We start from the raw sequence: 23419 nt of genomic DNA, 5'->3' as shown, positions 1-23419 counted from the left end.
TTTCTAACTATTCTGCAGGGTCACCATTACAACAAGTTAAGTGCTCTCATATATGTGAGATTATTTCTGCATCCTCTGTTCCGTGTCATTGGTCTATGTTTCTTTCCTTATGCAGTTACCATAGCACCTTTATTACCATAGGTTTATAATAAAACCTTACACTGGGGAGTTTAAGTCTTACATTTTTTCTTCAAAATTATCTTGACCATCTTTCTATATTTCTATATAAATCTAAGACTTAGCATTTTAATTTCTCTGATTAAAAAACACACAGAGATTTTGCTTGGAGATTTAGTTAACAGATAAAATTTTGGGAAAGCAAATTTTTTTTGTTGATATTAAATCTTCCAATCCTTAATCATCATATTTCCCTCCATTTATTTATTTTTTTCTAATTTTATTTTAGTTTAGTTTTTTATAATTTTAAATGATATTTCATAACAGTGGCCTGACACCTCTTTAGATAAAATCATTCCAAGTATTTAATTGGGATTATCATACCTTCCTAGAAGATCTGAGTTGATGCTCAGGCAGATAGCATGAGTAAGAGCCAGCCGGACAATGGACAGAGGGAATGAGGTGATCTGTGGGAGGGATTCAGAGGCTAATAAGGCTTGAAAAAGAGAAAGATTGTGGCAAATTAGGAAATTGGAAGTGCTTTAGTAGGACTTGAAAGAAGTTCAGTGTGATTGGTTATACTAATATACATTATTTGGATATAATTATTCAAATTTCCATGATTATTGCTTGACATAGAAACTGTTATATAAGAGATCATAATAATAATCTTTATTCTTCTCAATGTTCAAGCTATTCTGTGAGAGCTATTTGTTCTAAAGAATATATTTAGGCATTTTCTTAAAACACACAGAAAAGAATGTATTGCTGTTTTGCTGAGTTAAATGGTACATCATGAGTATTGATACACTTAATGTCTTTTTCTAAGTACTTAATTTACCAAGAGAGAGACTTTTTTTTGTCCTTGTGATAAGAGACTATCTAACTTAAAATCATATATATAATATATAAATACATGACACTTCCAAAAATAAAATATATCTAAATTTAAGCTGCATTTATAAAAACAGAATTCAAAGTCTTCAAAGCTATAGATCATAAAATATCTTTGAAATATATTTAAAAATACAGGAACACTATGAAATTTCAACCAGATCGAGAAATTAGATTAATTGTAATGGTGAGGAAATGCTAAGCTCTTGCTTTGAGTTTAAGGTCTAAACTTATGTCACATAATTACTCATTTCTTCATTACTTTGAAAAAGTGGAAACGATGGTTTTCTACAAAATAAGCATATTGATGAAAAAAATAGACGTAGATTCAAGAGGATAAGAACAATGCTCCAAAAGATATGACATCTTGGAAAATTCAAAACAAACAAAAACTCTGCCTTGGTCCTCAACATGGGCACAGTTGTAGGAACCAAAATTACATAAATGAGAAGGCTCATGAGGACAGGCCTGGTCCTTGCTTGATGATGAAAGATGCTAACAAGAATAGGCAGGTTTGAGATATTTTAGATTAAACATACTTTACAACAGACAATGAGTCATAAAGAATAGTTTGCCATATATATTCAGAATGAAATAAACAATGTCTTCGTGGTACATTTATGGGCTGTAGACTGCTGCTAAGGGAAAAACTACTTAGTTTTGATAAGCATTCGGAATTGTGATATGTGCTCCATGACTTCATTACACAGGGTCCCTGGTTTGAATTCACACAGGTCAATAGTTGTTGAAAAGCATTTTGGTTGTACCAGATCTTGTGAATTGCTGCAGCAGCTGACATTCTGTTTTCATCAAATACTCTAAGCAGATGGCAGTTCTGTTTTCATGAAATAAAATGGACTTGGGGTAAGGAGACGATTCCAGTGGCAGCTCTGCTATAAATTAACTGTTGGCCTTAGGCAAGCCACATGGATTCTCTAGACTTAGCTGTGAAATGAGGAAGTTTCTTGTTGATTTTTAAGTGTAAAATTAAGAAACCCAATTGCAAATTGTATTTATTTGTCCACATGAAATAAGCACAATTAGTAAGGCCAAGAAATTCATTCCAATCTCAAGCTACTCTTTTTACATGTTGAGGCCCTTCCTCTGTTAACTGGATTGCAAAGGAAGGAGCAATGAGGAAACCACACATTTTGGAGCAACACGATGCTTTGCTGAGAAGAATTTAATTGGATCATGTGTCACCTGACAAGTTTTAATTGAAGATTGATGAAGTGGTCTGGTTTCAAAATCGTCTCTCATCATGAAAAAGCTGGCCTTTTCAGCATTCCATCATGTAAGCCAAGCTCATATTTATAATTCAAAAAAATCTGCAAAAGGACAGCCCATCTTCCTCTGCTTATACCAGCCAAACAGGAGATGCCTGCAAAAGCTCAAGCCCAGTTGGAGCCTGAAGCTGTTCTCAGGAAATGAAGTTAGACCACATTCAGTCTGCAGGCCTCTTTCACAACACACATGCGTTAATTTAATGGCTGCCCCCATTTTACTTATACTCTCTTCTTACCCTGCTGGTTCTATTTTCCAGTCAAACCAAGTTTACTGCCTAGAAATTCTCATAAAGAATTAACTACTATTGCCCGGCTGGGTTTGGCTCAGCAGCTGAGCGTCGACCTGGGATCCAGGCAATTGGGGTTCGATTCCCGGTCAGGGCACATGCCCGGGTTGCGGGCTCGATCAATGACTCTCTCATCATTGATGTTTCTATCTCTCTCTCTCCTTCTCTCCTCTCTCTGAAATCAATAAAGATATATTAAAAAAAAAAAAAGAATTAACTACTATAATAAACTCTTCCAGAGGGACTTCTTTAATGTTTAGTCTGCTCTAGATGTGAGCGCTAGAGGAAGAATGGACTAGCCTTTTCTCAGTGTAGAGGGTCACCAATTCAATTGGAAATCCCATCTAGGAGAAGTACTGAAACTGCTTGGAAAGGTCTTCAGAAAATAGACCAGTGAGAGGTAAAAGCACAAATAAACAATATTAAAAAGAACTAAGAGCCCTGGTAGGTTTGGCTCAGTGGTTAGTGCGTCTCCTAGAGTCAGAAGGGCCCCGGGCTGGATTCCTGGTCAAAGGCATGTACCTTGGTTAAAGGTTGGATCCCAGGACCCAGTCAGGGTTGGTGCAGGAGGCAACCAATAGATGTGTCTCACATCACGTTTCTCTCTGTCTTTCCCCCTCCTCCCTCCCTCCCACCCTCTCTCTAAAAAATCAACGGAAAAAATATCCTCTGGTGAGGGTTAAAAAAAAAACAGAAAAAGAAAGCCATAAGAAGATATTTCACATCATTCCCAGTCAAAGTAAACAGCTAGTCTTGATAGCTTACCTCAGAAGTATTGACTCACGGTGTTCTATAAGATATTAAAAATTTATTTTCACTTCTACATAAAAGGTACATATCAATTATTTTCAGTTATGCACCCAGATTTATCAAATATACTACTGGAGTTGTTGAAATAATGTCTCAGAGAAACATAATCAAATACATGTCAAACTTGCATCTGCCAAACATTACCCATCCTTGACGTGGTTTTCAACAAATTTCTGAAAATGTCTATTCTTTGTTCCTTATAAAGGAGAAATCTAAGGTTCTATTAGTTGTACTTAAATAGTTTCTTATACAATGGTACCTGGGTTTGTGAATGTGATCCGCTCTGGAAGCCCGTTTGAGCTCTGAAATGTTTGGAAACCGAGGGATCCCCAGCCCACGGCTGGGCCTAGGATCCTGCCCTCAGTGGGAGCCGCGGGGCATGTTCGACTTCCCAGGCGTGTTCAAAAACCGAAGTATTTACTCCGGGTTTACAGTGTTCGTAACCCGAAATGTCCATCAACAGAGACGTTCAAAAACCGAGGCACCACTGTACAACCCTGCTCATTTCTTTCCTACCTTTCAAATTCTCAGTGCAATGTCAAACTTGGTTCAGGCTTTGACAGTGGTCCACATAGTTTCTCCAATTTAGTGTAATTCTTTCTACTCAAGAAAAATTTTAAAAATGTGAACTAATAACAAATTAACAAATAAAAGTATTTACCACAGTCTTTTTTTATACTTATAAAAACTTAAAAAAAGATAAATAGTAGTCATTACATAAATTCTATATAATGAGATGTATTTTTTTTTTTAATTTTAAGGGCATGAGAAAATATTCATTATATTTTAAAATAGTGACATTCAATAATATATGATTATATTTTTATGATACTACATAGATAAGGTGTTTTTTATGTAATAGGGCATATATTAGCAGAACTTTAACAATCAATAACAATATTACTAATAGTTATATTAAACTTTAATGTTATAAATGCTTTGGGATTTTCCACTTATATCTTTCAGGTTTTCTGAAAGAAATACATAAGTTTATGTATTAATATTAGAATTAAAAAATTTTAAAAACAATAGGGTCTCGGAGGCACAGAATAGGCAAGTGTTCTGGTCTCTGCCAAGAACACTGAGGTTCTGTTTTATCTCTGGTGGCTTCTGAAAAGTTTTGGGTTTTTCCAATATAGATTCCAGGGCCCCATCATAGACTTATTTTTAGTGATGGATTTAGTGATGGGAGTTAACAATTTAGCAAAAACACTATGAAATTCTGGAGATCAACCATAAACGGGAAGCCAAGTCTAAGTAACAAAGGCAGAGGCTTAATATCTCAGTCATTTAATAGCATTGCTGACGTGGGCTTTAGATGTCATCTATTGGAAATGCCTGTTTTGTAAGAGATATAAAAATAAGCCCCAAAGCCGCACTGCTTTTGATAGGCAGAACAGGAACCTTGGTAGCCTGACTTTTAACTCTTCTCGCTCCCTAGTACCTTGTTGCCAAACCCAAAGACCACAGTGCTCATGACCTTTTATAGATCCTTTAAAATCTGTTTTTCTCTTGCCAGTGTCTACATCTACTCCCTATCGGAGGGTGCATAAAATCATAAACTCACAGCATTTTAAGCAGCCACCAGCCATCAAACAATGACTGCTCTTAGAATTGCTGCAAATCCATTCACCCAAAAGTGCCAACACTCTGGAATTTTTTCTCTGTCTTTAGGGACTGTATTTCATAGGCATTTGAGACCCTATTAAAAGTAAAATTTAAAATGATTAAAAATTCACTTGTTTTTAATGTATTATTTATGCATGAGAATGCATACTTTGAGAGATAAAACTTGAATTAACTGAAAGCCTGAGAAACTAAGTATCAAGTCTTTAATTTTTTAAATAATACTTTCCATTATTTTTTAAGCCAATATTAAATAGAGCAACATGAACTTAATGAACTGATAGGCTGAGAAAAAATGAAAATTTTGAGAGAGGAGACACCTACAATGATTTTTAATTTAAATTTATTTTAACAAAGAGAATTTTTTTCATAGTTTCAATTTGAACTTAACTTTATTGTCCTAAAAGTAGGCAAAACTTGTGCTTTATAACTTAAGCAGTTGATCCATTTGATATACTACCTTTTCCTGGGCTAAGATGAGGGACCTGGAGCTGAGAGATTGCTTATGACGTGGCCTGGTTTAGTTCTATGGCTTTAGGCAAATATGTATTATACTCATTTTGCAGATGAGAAAATTAAAACTTAGGAAAAGAGGGGGAATCTCTTAATTTAACTAAATTAATGAGTGCCTTGAGGGGGCTCGGAATCCATCCTTCCTGGCTTCTCCCACGTGATGCTGGTAGATACTTTTATATTTAGATAGCTTTTAAAAAAAGAAACACCACCAGAAATAGAGGCTCAGAGTATTGGGTAAATTTTGTTGAGAAACAGAGAGTTAGTAAATAAAATCTTAAATGATTCAAATTCCCCTTTCTCCCAGCAGTGCACCTTTGTACATGCAGCATATTGAGCAGTGCTGGCATGTCCTTCTCTGGATTATGCAGATGATTGGTGGCTAAGTAGAAGTCATTTGTGCCAGGAAGGTAACAGGTAAGAACTTAAATTGATAACATGTAGATAGCAGCAAGCTAATGTTTTCTCTAGGCTCCCAATTATTGCCAAGCTGATGATGAAGAGAATCTGAGAAAGCTGAGCAAGAATTATGCTTACATAAATATTGGTGTCTGTATAAAGGACAAATCTGTTTCAGAGTTTTAATCAAAATTATTTTATTGGCTCTAATATTATGCAAGACTTAGTGCTTTCTATTTTCAGGTGCCTAATTTGTTACATTATTTTTCTCTTTGACTGGGATATTAAGGTTTCTTATGTCACAAACCCAAGGACATGACTGAAAGAGGAAATGGCTAACTGAGAATTAGCAAAATATCCTTACATACCCAGGGAATTTAAATTTCTAATAGATTCCAAAGATATCAGTTCTCCTAACAAAAAAAGAGAGTGAGTCTAACGGAGATATTATATGAAATATGAATATATATACTAGTTCAAAGTATCTATTAACAATTCAATTTGTAATTCATCCTCAAATATTGACTGAATTGTATACATTTCTTTTATAGCGTCCTACACAGATTAACCATGATAAACAGAAAAGATAAAATTGTTATATTCATGGAAATTACAGTCTAATAGGATTGACAGATATAACACAACGAATCTCAGAAGTAAATAATGGTGAAATGTAATCAGTACAATGAAGAGAAAGCTCAATTTGTTGTGAGAAATTTTAAGAGGATTACCAAATTTAGGTTGAGTGCTAAAGAAATTTTCTAAATGATGACTAGGAATTTCTTTTAAAAATCTCGTGCATGTGTGTGCATGTGTGCACGCGCATGCGTTTGTTCGAAAAGAAGACAAATCAGAGCACTTCTGCCAGAAAAAATTGTTGCCAAAAAAAAAAACACAAAAAAAAACCCCAAAAAATCCCACCCTACCACAAGCCACAAAACAAAACAGTGAAATTGGAACACAGTCAGCAAAATATAACAATATAGGCAGTGACTGTATTGTATAAAATTTTATGGATTTTTAAATATGTAATCTTGAATGTGATAAGTAGCCATTGATGATTTTTATATAAGGATGATTTAATTCATATGTTTTCTAATTATACTAGTATATAGAACTCAGATAATAAATTATTTATTGACTCATCCAAACCAATAAAAATCTAATAAACTGTACAAGTAGCTCAAAAACAGTATTCTCAATGGTAAGAGGCACTGACTTTAACCCACAAAGTTTCAATAATAGCTACAGTAGTTAGTCCCATTTGTTCCAGAAAGCTTTCTGGCTTTGACTTACCAATCACATCTGTAAATTGCATTGCTGTTGTGCTATTATTGATCCTTGCCCTGGGGAGATTTCTGCAGAAAAGCATACTGTTAGTAAACATTTTACAAAACTGGCCTCTTCAAAGTCTTTTTATAATAACTATCAGTCACAAAGTTTGCTTGGTTGTCATTTTCCCCACTTCCTGTGCTGTCCACTGCCTTGGGAAATCATCCCTCTCAGAAAGCACTGACAACGCTCTTAAACATATCAGAAAGATGTGACAATCTCTGCAAGCAAGAAGGTTGATAACGCATTCCCTACCACCAGTTCTTCCAGTGAATTTTGTCAATAGAAAAAACTCCACTTAATTTTCCTAAATCTTTGGAAAATACACATCTGAATAGCTTCTCTAGTCTCACTCAAAGTCCACAGCAAAACAACTGTAAAACATGGTTTTTATGTGTTTGCAGCTGAATAGTTTTACCAACCTGCTTTGCACCAATAGCATTTCCAGGGTCCAACAGGGTCCTGCCCTTTTGTACTCTGTCATTTTTCAGTCTAGTATGGCAGTGTCTCTGCTGAAACAGTTTTCTCAAGAACCTTGGAGGTCTGCAGTATTTCAATTTTTGCTTAGTTGGACAGAGGCCACATCTACATTTTTTTTCATAACAATCCTTCTCTACCTTAAGCTATTTTTGAGATGTCTAAGGGGCAATACCCTTAAGATTCCTTATGGTTTGAGAAGATATGAGGGGAACATGCTGTGTGACTGAATCTAGTGGCCTGTTGATTTTTTTGTGGTTTTAGCAAAAGGTTTTACAGCCATACCTTTTTTTTCCATGCCACATTTTCAGAAGAAACTTATTAATTTCAATAGCTTTTGCCATATTGAGAAGCTCAGGGTTTTCAAACCATCACACCCTGGTTTCTTTTTGCTTAACAGCTCTTCCCTCAATTAGTCTCTCTCCTTTCACATTTTACTATAAACAGCAAGAAACAATTAGGGTGGCATTTTCAACACTTTGCTCTGAAATCTCCTTAGCTGTATAACAAGTTCAGTACGTGAGTTCTGCTTGCCATATGACCGCAGGAGACTATTTTAACTGGGTTGTCTGTCACTGTATATAACAAGGATCTTCCTTTGTCTGGTTTCAAAAAATATGTCCCTCCCTCCCTTTTGAGTCCTCACCAGTGTTATTTTCCAAGTCTAAATTTCTACTAACAGTTGTTTATAGCAATTTAGGCATTCTCTATCATGCTCCTCAAAATTATTTCAGCTTCTGCCTACAGTCTGATTTTGGTATTTTACAAAAGCACCCACGTTCAGGCTTCAAAATCTGTTTTAGTTTTATATTCTTGCAGAACAATTACCACACACTCAATAGCTTAAAACAAGATGCATTTGTTATCTCATAATTTCTATGAGTTTATAGTCTGAGCACAGCTGTAATTGGGTCCTGTGCTTCAGTCTCCCCGGTTTGCAATCAAGGTGCCGGCAGGGAATACAGTGTCATTTGAAACTGCAGGTTTCCCCCCTAGGCTTAGATAGTTGCTGGCTGAATTCGGTTCCTTGTAAGACTGAGGTCCTCAGCTTCCAGAGACAACCCCCTGTGCTTTGTCATATGGTCTTCCCCTTTCATCATCAAGCCAGTAAGGACAGCAAGACTCTAAAATATGTCTCTTAGTAGGGTGGAGACTTATGTGAGGTTATGTAGTAATGACAGTGACATCCAATCACTTTTTGCTGTATTCTATCATGAGAGCAAGTCACAGACTCCCCCCCCCCCCCCACTGAAAGATTATAGAAGAGCAAAAAAACCAAGTGGTGGAGACCGTGAGAGTCAATTTAAATCCTGCCCACCACATAGACGTGTGATGTAAGTATTAATATCTCTTTTTTACATATATGGAAAACAAGGAATTAAATCATTCAAGTCGTTATTAGCAGAACCACTATGCGGATGCCATTTTGTCAAATTCCAAAGCATGCTTAATTGCTACCTTAATCTTATGAATAGCTTGACCTCTTTGAGCACCAGGTCTCACCATTGTAAAATGATGAAAATACCTACATCGTGGGCTGTTGCGAAGATTAAATGAGATTCATTTTGTTCCTGGCCAGAGAAGAGTTGATAGAAGGCTAATAATTATTATAACTGGCATAGTTTTTAAAGTTTCCTTACTAAGTCTGCACAAAGAATCTGATTTTTGTGTCTGGGATCAATAGTCAGTCTTGAATTTATCATCATTGTACAGTCTTCCACTCTTGGAGATCTTGGCTCTCTTTCTCCATATCTGAGAATAAAGTGGAATCTTCTCCCTTCTCCATTCCCAGAACTCCAAAGAGAGTGAGTCCCATTTAAGAATGTGACCCAAGACAAGGTAGAAGAGTGTGGCCTGCTCAAAATGTATTGAATATTTCTTCAGTGGTTCTGCCTCCTTATTATATTGACCCTAAAAGCACCTGGTCCTTAAAAATCAAGTCTATGAATGGCCTCAGTGGGGAAAAATATCTCAATTCCAAAGTTTTCAAAGTACATCTTAGTTTTAAAGGAGTCCAAACTAAGAGTAATAATAAAACTATGAGCTGAGACCTATTAAATAAATAGAAAAACAGTGATTCCTTTAACTTCAAAGTTCTTAAGCCTTAAGAAATATCTACCAAAGTCTATTTTGTAGTAATTTATCAAAAATGATTCAAACCAGTTAATGTTATAGAAACCATTTATTTAACAATAAGCACTTAATATCTATTATATGAAAAGGATTTTGTCGAACTAAGAGGTTCAATAGCTCTAATGCATAGTTCCCGACTCCAAGATATTGAAGTTCAAATAGGGTATAAATAGAATATATAAAAATAACTCTAATATAAAATAGATGAGATGAGTGCTATAAAAATACCACAGTTAAAGTGCTAGTGGAGTTCAGAGAATAATGAGGTTACTTCTGGCTAGAAAATTTCACTAAAAAGATAGTATTTAAGCTGTTCATATAGAATGGGTGAATTATAACATGACAAGAAAGGGAACTGCAGATGGAGGGAACTTATAAATCATTTCTAAGAGACAGAGAAGAATAGGTTGTACAGGGAGACAAGCGAGTAGTTCAGTTTGACTGGAACTTAGAGTTGAGAATTAGAATTGGAAGATATAAAATGAATGGGACATATTAAGAAAGACACGAATAGCCAGGTTAGGTTTCTCAGTCCCTAATGTATAGGAATGAGAGATTCAGTTGCACTTCATTGTTGTCTGTTTATTTTGTTTTGTTTTTAATATATCTGATGGAATTATGTTTGTGCATAGAAAGACAAATCTGGCAATGAGGTTCAGAATGCATTGGAGGCCCTAACTACTGATAGAAAAACCTATCAACAAGACACTTAATAGTCTATGTGAGAGTTAAAGGGATCTAAAAAAAGAAAATGACAGTGGGGATGGCAAGATCGGGAGTGATTTTAGCAATATAGAAGAGACCGAATAAAGAGAATTAAGAAAGAAGCCTAAGTTCACGATGATCGATGCTACACAAACCTGTGTGGCTGGGAGGTGAATGATGACCTTCTCTGAAATAGCGAGGTCATGATAGTAAACTGAGTTAAGTTTTGTCTTTAATTTTTTCCCAGAGGAATGAGGATGTGTGCTCAGAATCACACATGAGAGTTGGAGTTGCATATTGTGCAGGGCACTGAGGACATCCTGGGGCCACCGTAGGTGACGGGCCTGGCATCCCCAGGAGAGGTCTTGTCAACGATGTGAACGTTGTTCACATGAAACGAAGACCTGAAGTCCTGAGTGTATGTGATAATGAATAGAGAGAAAATAAAGACAAGGCAAGAAACTTTGAAAATCCTTATACTTAAGAAACGGCTCAATGTAGACGAACCAGAAATAGAGCAAGAGAAAGAGAAAACAGATACGAATCACAAAGGAAACAGAGTCAGGGGTATCCAGGAAGAACAGGGGTTCATCAGAGATCTGAACACAGTTATTAGGATATAAAAGACCAAAAAAAAGTTGTTTTTCTTTCTTGGTTTCTGTTTTACTTTACAATGAATTCTCCTTTCATTCAATGAGCATTAATTCCATATTACTTCGATAATACAGTGCTGTCAATTACAACTAGAGCCACTATATTCATAAGAAATTTTCAAGAAAAACTAGCCAGTCAGCTAGCAAACCTTCTTTGCTCCCAAGTAGGAAACTCTTCCTGATTTCAGAGATTTTAAAATACGTAAAAGATAAGCAAACATAAAGGTGCAAGTCATCTTGATGTGTCACCTTCCACAGTGGGAAAATGTGACATAAACTGTGTCTTACTTGCAGTCTGAGAAACATTAAACTTCTTTGTACATATCGAAGTGGGCAGATCTCAAAAATGGAAAATAAAGAGAAGGAAGAGATGAATTAAAAGAAGGAAGCTTATTACTAGGGCTTTCCATTCCGGTTACGGGCTATCGTGATAGAGCTGCACAGCGTGATGACATTACACCGTGTATCTCAGATCAAGCGACCAACGGTAACACTCACATCATCTGGGACTATGTTGGTGACAAATGGAAAACTCTAATAAAAATAAACCCTTTGCATAGACTCTTAACACAACTAAATGGAGGTTTAGATTTCTATATTTTGTTTTATTGTTCATAAGATCTTTTCTTAAAAAAATTAAACCAGTATTTTCTGTGAATTCTGTAGCCTTTCTCACATACCATCCCAGAAAATAAAGTTTTTGCTGAGGAATCCTAAGTTCTGGGACTATACCCACTGCAAAAGCACATTCTTTTTTGTACAATTAGTACTCAGAATATGCGCAGTGGGCATCTGATGATTTATTATACTTAATATCTATTTTCTCGTACTTCTGTCAGGAGCAAATCTAGTACCATCTCTTTTTCAGCACACACACATACACACTCACACACACACACACACACACACACACACACATTTCTTTAGGGGAACTGCTTCTCCTCGTTACGTTCTATGTAATTATGGTAGAGATTTTAATCATAGTATTATACGAATCGGCCATGGTGAACGGTCCCAGGGACTGGGTTTATGACACAAGCTAGGCTGGTCAGAACTGTGTTCAAGGGTATGTATACTGAACTGGGAAAGAAGAGGTTCTCTTCTCTGAGATTGCTCAACTGTGACAGAGCCAACTCGAAGGTGACTATGGCCATTTTATTTCCTCCCCCCATTTCATATGGAGCTAAGGAGCCTACATATAGAGCTATGGATACAAAGAGAAGGCACACTATTTGTTTCCCTTAATATTGGTTGTTCTAAGGTATATGAATTAATAAATTCCCATTTTGTCTCAATTGGGTTTCTGTCACATTTAAATAAAAAGGAGAAATAAGAGAGTAGATCTGAATGCCAATTACAGGTGTTTATAATTTCCCTGGATAATAGAGATATTTTAATGACTTTTCACAACAGTTTCCTTCCTAACATAGAAACGGTCATAACAATAATAACATTTGGGAAACACATTGCATTTAAATTTAAAACTGCAACAAAAATGAACACCACGAAATAGCTCTCAACATAACAAAAGAGAAGACTTAATAGTCATTCTTATTTAGCTGCAGTTTCCTGTATTTCATACCCACAGAGCCAATACTCCATAAATCCTGGGGAATCTCTGACGGGTTCCACCACCCTGCAAACAATAGGAATGAAATGCAATGAAATGTGTACTGAAGCATCTTAAACCTCTGTTTCCATCATTACTCAAGGAGTACATGTTTGAATAGGACACCTCACCACATACTCAAAGATGTGAAATTGGGAAGGGGTCATGAGATCTTGAAGCCATTCTGGCTGGAAACACCTTTGAATATAATATCCAGATTTAATCAGAAACGTCTTCCAAAAATCACTTGAGAAGAAATTTAGAAGTCTGTACTACTCACATCTCACTACAGACCTTCTTAGTCTTTGGGTTACACCCAAACGTGTATTTTCATAAAGTTTCCTATGTAATTGTGATGTTCAATGATGATTAATAACATCTGCCATATATAAATTACTGTTTTTTTGTCCACGGGCCTCAGTAAACAGACTATGCCCTAAGACTAAGGGCTCTGTAATTAACTATAGATTATATGGGTGTGGCACAACAGAAACACTCAATAACTTTTTGTATCATAAATAAACCAAACTGATTTGAGTTTTTTGTTAATTTATTTAGCAAAAAATAAAATCTAAATCTTGTGCCATGATTTTTTTTCTGGACTATGAAACACTGTTCCTAGAATAATGCACCTTCTGTTCAATCACTTGTTTTACTAAGCAAACATACTAAAATCTAGGAATAGATTTGTGCCATTCAACAGGCTTATAATATTCACTATTTGCCTAGGAGAACTTTTGCTAGTATTACTATTGGTAAAAAGAGGTTCACTGGAATAATGTAAGTCTGGAGTTGCTAACAACCTGTTTGTCACCACAGTAAATAAGACTTCTTTAGACAAATGAAGGCCATACTGAGAAAAGAGAATGTGTTAATGATTTTGTTAAAGGCTCTGGTTTCAAAGATTCCCCTCCAGACCACTTCTTTTGAACTCAGATATGTGATGAAATTCCTTTACTGACTTAAGTGAAGCTGAGCCAAGATTTTGTGATTTTCAACAATAAAAATTCTACCTAAAACAGATAGGCTAGGTGCTTTAAGATTAAGATCAAGACCAGATGAAGAAGGTTTAACTGTTAGGGTCTAGGAGGGTCTTAGGATGTCTCTTTTCCACTTCTTCGGGTTGTAAGATCATGAAATATTTACAAACCCTTAAAGAAAGAAAAATGCACTTGTGTGTGCACATACACAGTGATTTTTTAATTTCCTTTACAGAAAGGTATTCCACTTGTCATAAAAGTTTCAAATTAATATCATTGTGAGGAATGGGGTGGGGAGACTTAAAGTCTTAAGCTTGGTTAGTCAGAGGCTCCAAGGAAGGATGACTTTATCATTCAAACTGAGACACTTCTCAGAGATGAAGAACACACTAATAATAATAGACATCAGGACAAATATAAACCAGATCTATCCCAGGGAAAACAAGAAATTTATTTTACATAAAATGAGTGAAATTGGAGCATGAAAACATCTTTTTAAAATTCATAATTCTCAAAATCAAATCTTTTCTGTCCTTATATAATATTTAGCAAGTCACTTTAGCACTCAGAATTTGTGTTTTAATTTTAAAAATGGGTTCAACCTTTTATTGATATTGATTGTTTCAAAACTCACTTGTCGTAATGGATGGGTATACAGTTAAAATCTGCCAAGTTTTGTTTCCTTTTGTTTTATTGAAAGCCAGTTTTTGTACAAGTGAAGTACCAGAAAGGCCCATAAAGCTGAAGTGAGGTAGAAAGGGGGTCAAATGGGCGAAAGTGACCAAGAGTGTTCGTATACACCCAGCATTGCATTTTTATTTATTGGCTGGGGGAAGGACGCAGGTGGGGTGGGGTCTGCTGAGGTCTTTCTTGAAGGCTGAGGGCACCACCTGGAGGTAACAAGATGCATTAGCGCATATTGGCACCGTTTCTATGTGTCTGTAATATGAGCAATTTTGTAAGCATTTCCATCAAGAGAATTGATCATTGAGGATCTGGCAGCCTGCCCAGTTTATTATCCAGAGTAAACTCTGGCCCCACTCTGATCCATTTAAATATTATGTCACTTTCCAAAAAGTTCTTGCAAGTATTCTTATTTCTGCTTGACTCATTAGAAACAGCCTGGTGTGGAGAGAGATTAGGGAATCTTGGACACTAGTCTCAGATCAGTGGCCACAGAGCTGTGTGATCACAAGTAAATCAGGTTATTTCTGAAATTTGTCTTCCTAAATGAGGACCCAGGATGGTGTAGCAGAGCTGTTAAGAGTAATTACTCAGCAGTCATTTGTTACCGTGATTACGTGTTACAAATGTGTAGACTCCATGACTCTGTACCTCTCTGAATAAACATTTAATTTCAGAGAAGACCCAATTAAACATCTGAACACACAAAAGTATCCAAGGAGTGGCTTGCCTGCCTCTAAATCTTTTTTGTGTCTTAATTCCATGCATATTAGGCTCTAAAATGGACATGAGTCCAGGAGTCATGCTAATTTTTTATTCAAAATATACAAGTGCACATACACCTTTAGTTTTACCTTATATTAGACCTTAGGCAAATGTTGTTTAATGAAAGACTTCAACATTTTTTAAAAATGCAGCTGTTGTTTTTATTTGCTGAAATAAATGAAAATTTACTAATATGATAAAATTTGAGTCCAACAGAAGATATGATTTCTAATACATAAGTGGACTGTTAGGGTTGTTTCATCTATATTATTAATATTAAAATTATTTTAAATCCAATGCAAATGTAATAGCTTATAATTCTGGGTGAAAGAGTAAAAGGACCTAATTAAAGTACTTGACTTTTGTCCCTGTGGTTCTCGCCCACCAGCTTCACTAATTCACCATCGACTGCATAAGTCTCAGAGCTGTGCATATATCTTTCTTCTCTAGTATACTGAGCTCATTTCCAAGGGGAGGACAGAAAATACATATTAATAAACAATATCTGATTTTCTTTTGCTGTTAAATTCTTATTGAGCACATCTAGTGATCACCAATTAATATTTCAAAACCTGAAATTTAAAGTTGGAAAGCAAAAGGCTAGTACTTTGCAACAGCTTCTTAAAAAAAGAAAAGAAAACCCAAAGTAGAACTTGTCTCTTGGATAAGTAGAGGAAAGGCTAATCAAATCCACTATACCTATTCATTTAAAACCACTTCTGAAAGTCATATTTTAAAGAGAGAGAAACATTCTCAAATATTGCAATCTAAGGAATGCCAAGAAGGCTTTCTTCTTAAGTTTTAAATTATCTTTTTCTTCTAAACCTATATGTATCTAAATCTATAATGCAGATTGTTGAAAATAGTTTTCACTTGTATCCACCTGCTGTGCATTGTTAGACACCTAACCCAAATTTCACGGAGACCTAGTGAGCTGGAACTGCAGAGGTCCGAGTAGAAAGACCAAAAAGGTCAAGAAACTGGAGGAAACATCATTGGAGGGGAGCTCATGGGAAGCTGGAACTCTGAACAAAAGGAACACATGCTGAAAATAGTTTCATCCCAAGACCCTGAAGTCCTATCAATATAAATTAAATCCTGTACATTTTGTGGCCCTGTGAGGACTTTAAGAAAGTCGATGTTTAAACTTATTGTTGGTGGTATGCTACTAGAAAGTGCACATTTTGGAATCAGGAGCCAGCCTCACAGGCCTAATTCTGAGACATTCGAAGTCCAATCTCAAGAGTTACTTAATTATGCTCAGTCTCATAATCCACACCAATTTACAAGGGGGTTGTGTGTGCGAGGAATCTTTTCCTGGGTTAAAAGTAGGAGCTGTAGGAGCGACCTGAATCCCCTAGTGCTGGGGAGCTAGGTTTAAAATAGGCAGCAGAGGAACATGGGGTCAAGGGAGAGCAAAAGGGAAGTCAGGCTATGTGACATCTGGCAGGCAGCTCAGCGCTGAAACACCTTGTGGGGGGGAAAACACCCAGCAGTGCCCCGCGGTTAAACCCAAAGGGCGGGAAGCAAAGGCAGGGAGCAAGGGTTTAAAGTAACTGGATGTTGCCAAGGCGGAATCTTTCAAAGTAGCCACTCGAAGGACACTCAGGCAGACATTAAACCCCTAGACAAAGAAGCTTCAGCAGCTACCTGGTCAGGACCCCTCTCCTATGGCAGGAGCTTTTGTCTCTCCTTCAATAAACTTTTGCTTTCCCTTACCTCTCGAAATGTCCCTGAATTCATTCCTCAACTCCTCGAGACACGAACCCTGCTAAGCAGAAAACTCAGTATTTCATGGACATGTAGTGCAGTGGGGAAGAGCACCTAAAACTGGATTCTACTCTCAAGGGATCTGTGGTTTCGTAAAGTTTAAGGAGAACCCTAGGATCTCTTTCAGAGCAAACACTGGACATACGAAACCTGTCATGTCGAGTTCAGGCTACAGATTAAAGAGTATTCAGATGTTTTGTTAAATTATGCAGCCATAAAGAAAAATCTGAGAGCCCAGCTGGGGTGGCTCAGTGCTTGAGCATCGACGTAGGATCCAGACGATTGAGGTTCGATTCCTGGTCAAGGCCCAGGCCCAGGTTTCAGGCTCGATCCCCAGCAGGGGGCATGTGGGAGGCAGCCGATCAATGACTCTCATCATTGAAGTTTCTCTCTCTCTCTGCCTTTCTCTGAAATCAATAAAGACATATTTTTAAAAAATAAAAATAGAAAAAAAAGAAAAGAAAAATCTGAGATGTTTATAGCCTATCAATAATTTCTCTGATTGATACAAAATAAAGGAACTATACCATTCTACCATCCAACCCATGGTGTGGTGTCATGAAACATTTCAGTTCAACCATTTCTACACTCTGGTTGTAAAAGATTATTAATGCTGCAAGTGGAAATAAAAACAACTTAACATAGGTAAATAGCACCCTGTAATAATCTCACAAAATGTTTTGTGAATTTTTTTTTTTAATTTTGTGTTTATTTGAACCAAACTGATGACAATTGCTGGGAAGCAAAATACCAATGGATTGAGAAAATGCTCCAGAAAATGGCAGTTTTGCACCTTCTTTTACACATTGCAATAAAAAAAGAGGGAAGTGGGTTACGTGAAATCCACTGGTGATAGATTAGGAGGTGGGAGAAATCAAAGCAGGCGGAGGGGGTGGTGTGGAAACCTCTGGGACTGGACACAAAGTAAAATGATACACATATACTTCTTTTACACAGGCCAGTACAGGACAGTTAAGGGCCAACAATGAACATGATAACAATGACAATGAGGGAATCTGAGGTCTCTGCAGAGTGGTGCCTGCGCTTCGAGGGGGGAAAAATTAAATCACTTTGACATTTACAAAGGTATGTTATCTTAGATGCAAAAAGGCAATAGACAGGCTCAGTTAAGGTAAAGACTGACCTTTGTTAGGGAAAAATACTGCCTTAGGCTATGAACTGTTTTCAGTAAAAAAAGTTTTAATTTTAGGTCTCTGAGTTTGTGAAATTTTAATCGAGAGATTCACAATCTATGCTCACCAAAATTTGGAGAGTCACTGTGGTTGGCACTGTTCTCACTCTTAAACATTGATCCTTGTGTGACTATTGAGATAACACATTCTTTTCGACTCTTTGAGTGAGGCTCTAATTTCAGGTTTGTCTCCAATCTGCTAGCCAGTAATCAGTCTTCAAAGGTAAGAAATATTGCATAATTACTGCTAAGCCACTAGCTAATATAAAACAAAAACGTGCCAATTTTGTGACTTATATAAAAATTGATATTGCAATATTTCAACATACTTTTTTTCAGGTATGATCCAATACTGTTGTCAAAGCAAAAAAGTGCACTAGATAAATTTAAACAGGCAATGAAGATTTTATTCAAGGCTCTTGCACTAGGGAAGAGAGATAAGAACTCAGTTTGAGTTCAACTTTGCTGAAACAAAGGCCAAGAGGGTTTTTTAAAGCTAGTCATGTTTGCTAATTAGCCTTACCTTAAGGAAAAATAAACCTTCTCCTACCTTCTTGACAGCAGGCAGCTTTACAACTTGGTGCAAGTCAACCAGGACTGTTAGACTTCTAGTCTTCCCCAGGGACTGAGATGTAGGGCCTCTATCTTCCTGGACAATTAAATTTCAAAAGGATGACTCCCGGGCCCTTGTGAAAAACATTCTTAGGTTGTAAAACTGGCTAGAGGCTTTTTAGAAGATTTACTCAAAGGAGTCAAGAAAGAATTGCCAAAAGTTTTCTAAAGTGAATGCTCTGAAACAGCGATTTTCAACTTTTTGCATCTCATAGCAGGAATAAACTAATCACTATAATTCTGTGGCACACCAAAAATATATATTTTTTGCTGATCTGACAAAAAATAGGTATAACTTTGATTCATTCACACCGGATGGCTGTTGTTGTGTTGGCTGTTGTCCTTCTATTTGACAATCTAAGGGGAAAGAGGTCAGTGCCCTTGACTAAATAGCCAGGTATTGCATGTTTTAAAAATTCTTGCTGCACACCAGTGTCTCTTGTGGCACACCAGTTGAAAATTGCTGCTCTAAGAAAAGAAAGGTCATGGCCTAGAGGCAGGAAGAGACCCAGGTAAAATTTTAGCCAAACTGAAGGAAACGTTACAGCCATCTCGCTCACTGTCAAGGTTTCAAAATGCATCTCGTTCTTTTCATGCATCACTCAGTACCTGCCAATTACAGAATCACTGGCTGCACTCAGATGCTAATAAGTTACCATTTAAATTATTCGAAAAGTGATGAACAATAAGTGTGGGTTTTTTTCACCGAATATATGAAATGTATATTCTGCCATTTAGAATAGATTTAGAATAGATTTTTTTTTTGCTCAGTAGTTCATGTTAGAATTTTCTTTAGATATTTATGGAATTTTTAGTCATGTGCATTTTTTATTTCACAAGTACATTTGAAATAAGTGCATTAATGTAGACTGATTATTATTTTTGTATGTCTGATTCATCAGAAAAGAACAGCTTATACAGAGCATCTGTATGCTTTTATATATTTTTGTATTAATCATAGTGTACATCCAGCTCATTAAAAAAAACAAAAACAATAACACCTCTCAGAACGGCTCTTGAGACCATCCTCTGCTTGCATCCTCTGCACTGTTTTGGGGGCCCCCTTATTCATTAGTTATTCACGTCACTCTCCTTGTGCCAACAGCAACTACAAAACATGTTCTCTGGCCAATGACCTTGGTGTAAAAGTAACCCTTTGACAGCGAATGTCTACATTAGAACCAGTAAGAAGGTTACTTATCCCATTTCAACAGCTAAAGGGACTGTGTAACAGGCCATACTTTATCTTAGGTATACTGACTAAGGATGCTGAAAGAAAAAATGTAGTAAGAGAAAATAAAGCATGAAATGTGAAGCTTCGCCCACAAAGGGGATGGTGTGCCAACCCACTTCTTTACAGCTCTGTGCTTCAAATGATAGTCTTACCACCCCAACTAAAAAAAGAGACCTTCATTGTCCAAAATGAAACTTTAATAATAAGTATAAAATCCTCCAGAAACAATTGGGTTCCCCTGAAACGGACTCTGCAACAGATAAACACGCAGAAGTTTATTGGGGATGGATCTTGGAACCAAAAATTGATAGAAGAGTGAGAAAACCAGGTTTGGGCAGAAGGTGTGTTGAGTTACTGTGATGCATTTGCAGCAAACCTCTTGGCTAGACCCAAGGGAAGTTCTGAACTTGAGTGGCCTTCAGATTTTTTGCTTACTTTGCACGTGTCACCGGTGAGTCTCTGACTAAAACTATGGCTAGTGGTCTTTCTGAAGCTACTAATCTACATGATAACAGACCCAAATATCTTTTCTTAAAAAAAAATGTTCTATTTACTTATATTTATTTATTTTAAATCCTCATCCAAGGATATTTTTTCCATTGCTTTTCAGAGAGTGGGAGAGAGAGAAAAAAAAAAACACTGATGTGAGAGAGACACATGAATTGGTTGCCTCCCAAACGAGCCCCGACTGGGGCCAAGATTGAGCCTGTAACTGAGATAGGTACCCTTGGTCAGAATTAAACCCGGGACCCTTCAATCTGAGGGCTGATGCTCTAACGATTGAGCCAGACCATCTAGGGTCCAAAGGTCTTTTTCCAATGGATGGAAATATATAACCAGGAACCAGGAACACAACCTGAAGAAAGTTATTAAGTCAGATAGTTTAATAAGAGGGTATTCTTGCTACAAGTCAAGTTGATGGCTTGGCATCAATATTATTAAAATAATTGTGACCTTACTTTTCATAAGCTGGTAAAGAGATAACTGAAGATTATATAAATATTTCTGAGCCTACTTCAATGCTATAATAAAACCCCCAGAAATGAAATTCTTGGTAGGCCATATGCTAAAATTTTATTGAACCCAATTATAAAATTACCCAAATATAATATTATGGAGAGGCTACAGAATTGGGGACCAAAGACCAAGTTAATTTTCCAGTTCTGGAGACTTTGAGCAAAATCACTTAATTTTCTCTATGTCAAGCTCTTGATCCATAAAATGTGAATGTTAACTTCCTGGAAAACTTTTGTGAGGTTTAAATGAGATATTTATAACTTAGTACACATCAGTCCTCTTAATCTGGGAGAAGTGTTAACAATGCCTTTCCCATTTTTTTTATTGACAAATTCAATCTTATAATAACTTTCTAACTCTGTTTCCCTGGAAACCTAATAAAAATGGAATACCATCTTTTGTTTCCAGGCAACATAGATTATTTTAAAATGACCCCCTAATAGGAAAATTTCATCTGGAATGGCAGTACTACTAAGGAACTATAAATTCCTAGTGGTAAGCTATAGCTTAGTATTTCCTGAGCAACTCTTGTAATAGAGAAAAATCCCTTACAATTATCCACTAATGGCTATGCCTATGCCTAATAAACTCTGGTTCTTATTTGGAACATGAGTTCCTAGACCAAGGTAGCTTCACATCCCATCCGAGTCTCATTTACTCACTGTCCAGCATGAGGTGCCATAGTTAACCCAGGACGGCGGTGCGACCTTCTCTGAGTACTTCCACTAGGAAGAGATTCCTGCTGCTGCTCTGCTCTGGGTTCCGTTTCTCATCACATGTTTTTCTAAATGAATTTGATGCCAGGTGTGGAGTATTCAAACTACTTGAGTGTTTAAATAAGACTAAAATGAATGCTTATTAAGTACTACACTCCTTTTCCAAGTGATGCTTTGACTAAATATCAGAATGCAATTTGTTTCATTGCCAGGTGATATAGGCTAGTGTTAAGAAGAACTACATATAAAGATTATAATTAAACTTAGGAGTAAATTCTTAGCAATTGCCTAGTGAATCTGTACAGTGAAATCAAAGTGTGATGGCCCTTCCATATTCTTTAATGAAGATCCAATTTTTCTTTTGGTCAAGATTCTCATACCACAGATGGTTGTAAAGTTGTTTAGTAAGGACGTCTATATACCAAGGGAACCTAGAACACTGAATCGATGGGTTGCACACCTTACAATATTTTATGTGAATTGAAGTCAGGTAGAATTAGGAGGGAAGCTGTCTCAACCACTATCAGCAGAAACCAAATGATTACAGAGTGGTAACCCATGGAGATGAGGTATTTAGACAGATTTTCTCAAGGATCAAAGTTGAATTGGCACAAAGGAAATTCTGTCATACACTCAATGATCTGAGAACAGATCTATGCTTTCTGTACTTTGCAAGGGGCAGGGGACTGAAAGCAGCTCTCATTTCAACCAATTCTGCCAGATGGTAGGGAAAAATTGGAACTGTTCAGGCCATTTCCTGGAGAGATTCCAATCTGAAACAGACTTTTTGGCATCGTGATGAACACACAGACTCGTGCCAACATGAGAGAGGAAGACAAAGGTGTTCGCCTGCCTGACTACTTGACTCTATTGTGAAGCCGTGGTGGCGGGAGAGAAGATGGTTATAAAAGAACAACAACAAATCCTGACAAAAGTGTCACTGCTTTGTGCTCTGGAGAGTACTCTTAACATAAGGCATAAAAAATGAGACTGTTCTACTGTTTTCTATTTATTTAAAAAATTCAGTTTCTGAAGGAGATGTGAACAAACAATTTCAAATAAGTTGGGGAATGCCAGGGCCTGAGGCTCATGTTGCTGGCGAGTAACAGGGAACAGAGGGTCCCAGGCCCGGTGTCCTGTCTAACTCGCATGTCTAGCTGCACGGGGCGGCTGGGCTTTTCGTGCAGTTCTTGGTCCTTAGCTGCCGTTTCTCATTCGCACCCTCTGTCTCACCATGTGTTTAACTAGCCTGTTCCCTAAGAGCCCTGACACATTTAACACCAATATTTGCATTTGTACGCCTACTAATGAGGTTACTGTAATATGTTGTGTTTTTTTTTAAGGTGTGATGATTAGTAAATCTTAACAGTATAAAAATATAGGCAAATTTAATGATAAGCTCTTGCTTTATCTGTGAATTTTGTACTTCTTTATACTTTTTCTTATTTGCCTCATTTCTTAACAATGTTAGTCTTTAATGAAAACTTCATAACTTGTTTTTTCATTAAATAACATGATATTCTGTGAAGTCTTTTTTTTTAGCCTATATCAGTTTTATCAAACTTGTTCACTGTTATATATCTAACACCTGATATATTGCCTAATATT

Source organism: Miniopterus schreibersii (genome assembly GCF_964146895.1).
Source record: "Miniopterus schreibersii genome assembly, chromosome: 14".
In the NCBI taxonomy this organism is placed as follows: domain Eukaryota; kingdom Metazoa; phylum Chordata; class Mammalia; order Chiroptera; family Miniopteridae; genus Miniopterus; species Miniopterus schreibersii.
This window is presented reverse-complemented; position numbering follows the sequence as displayed.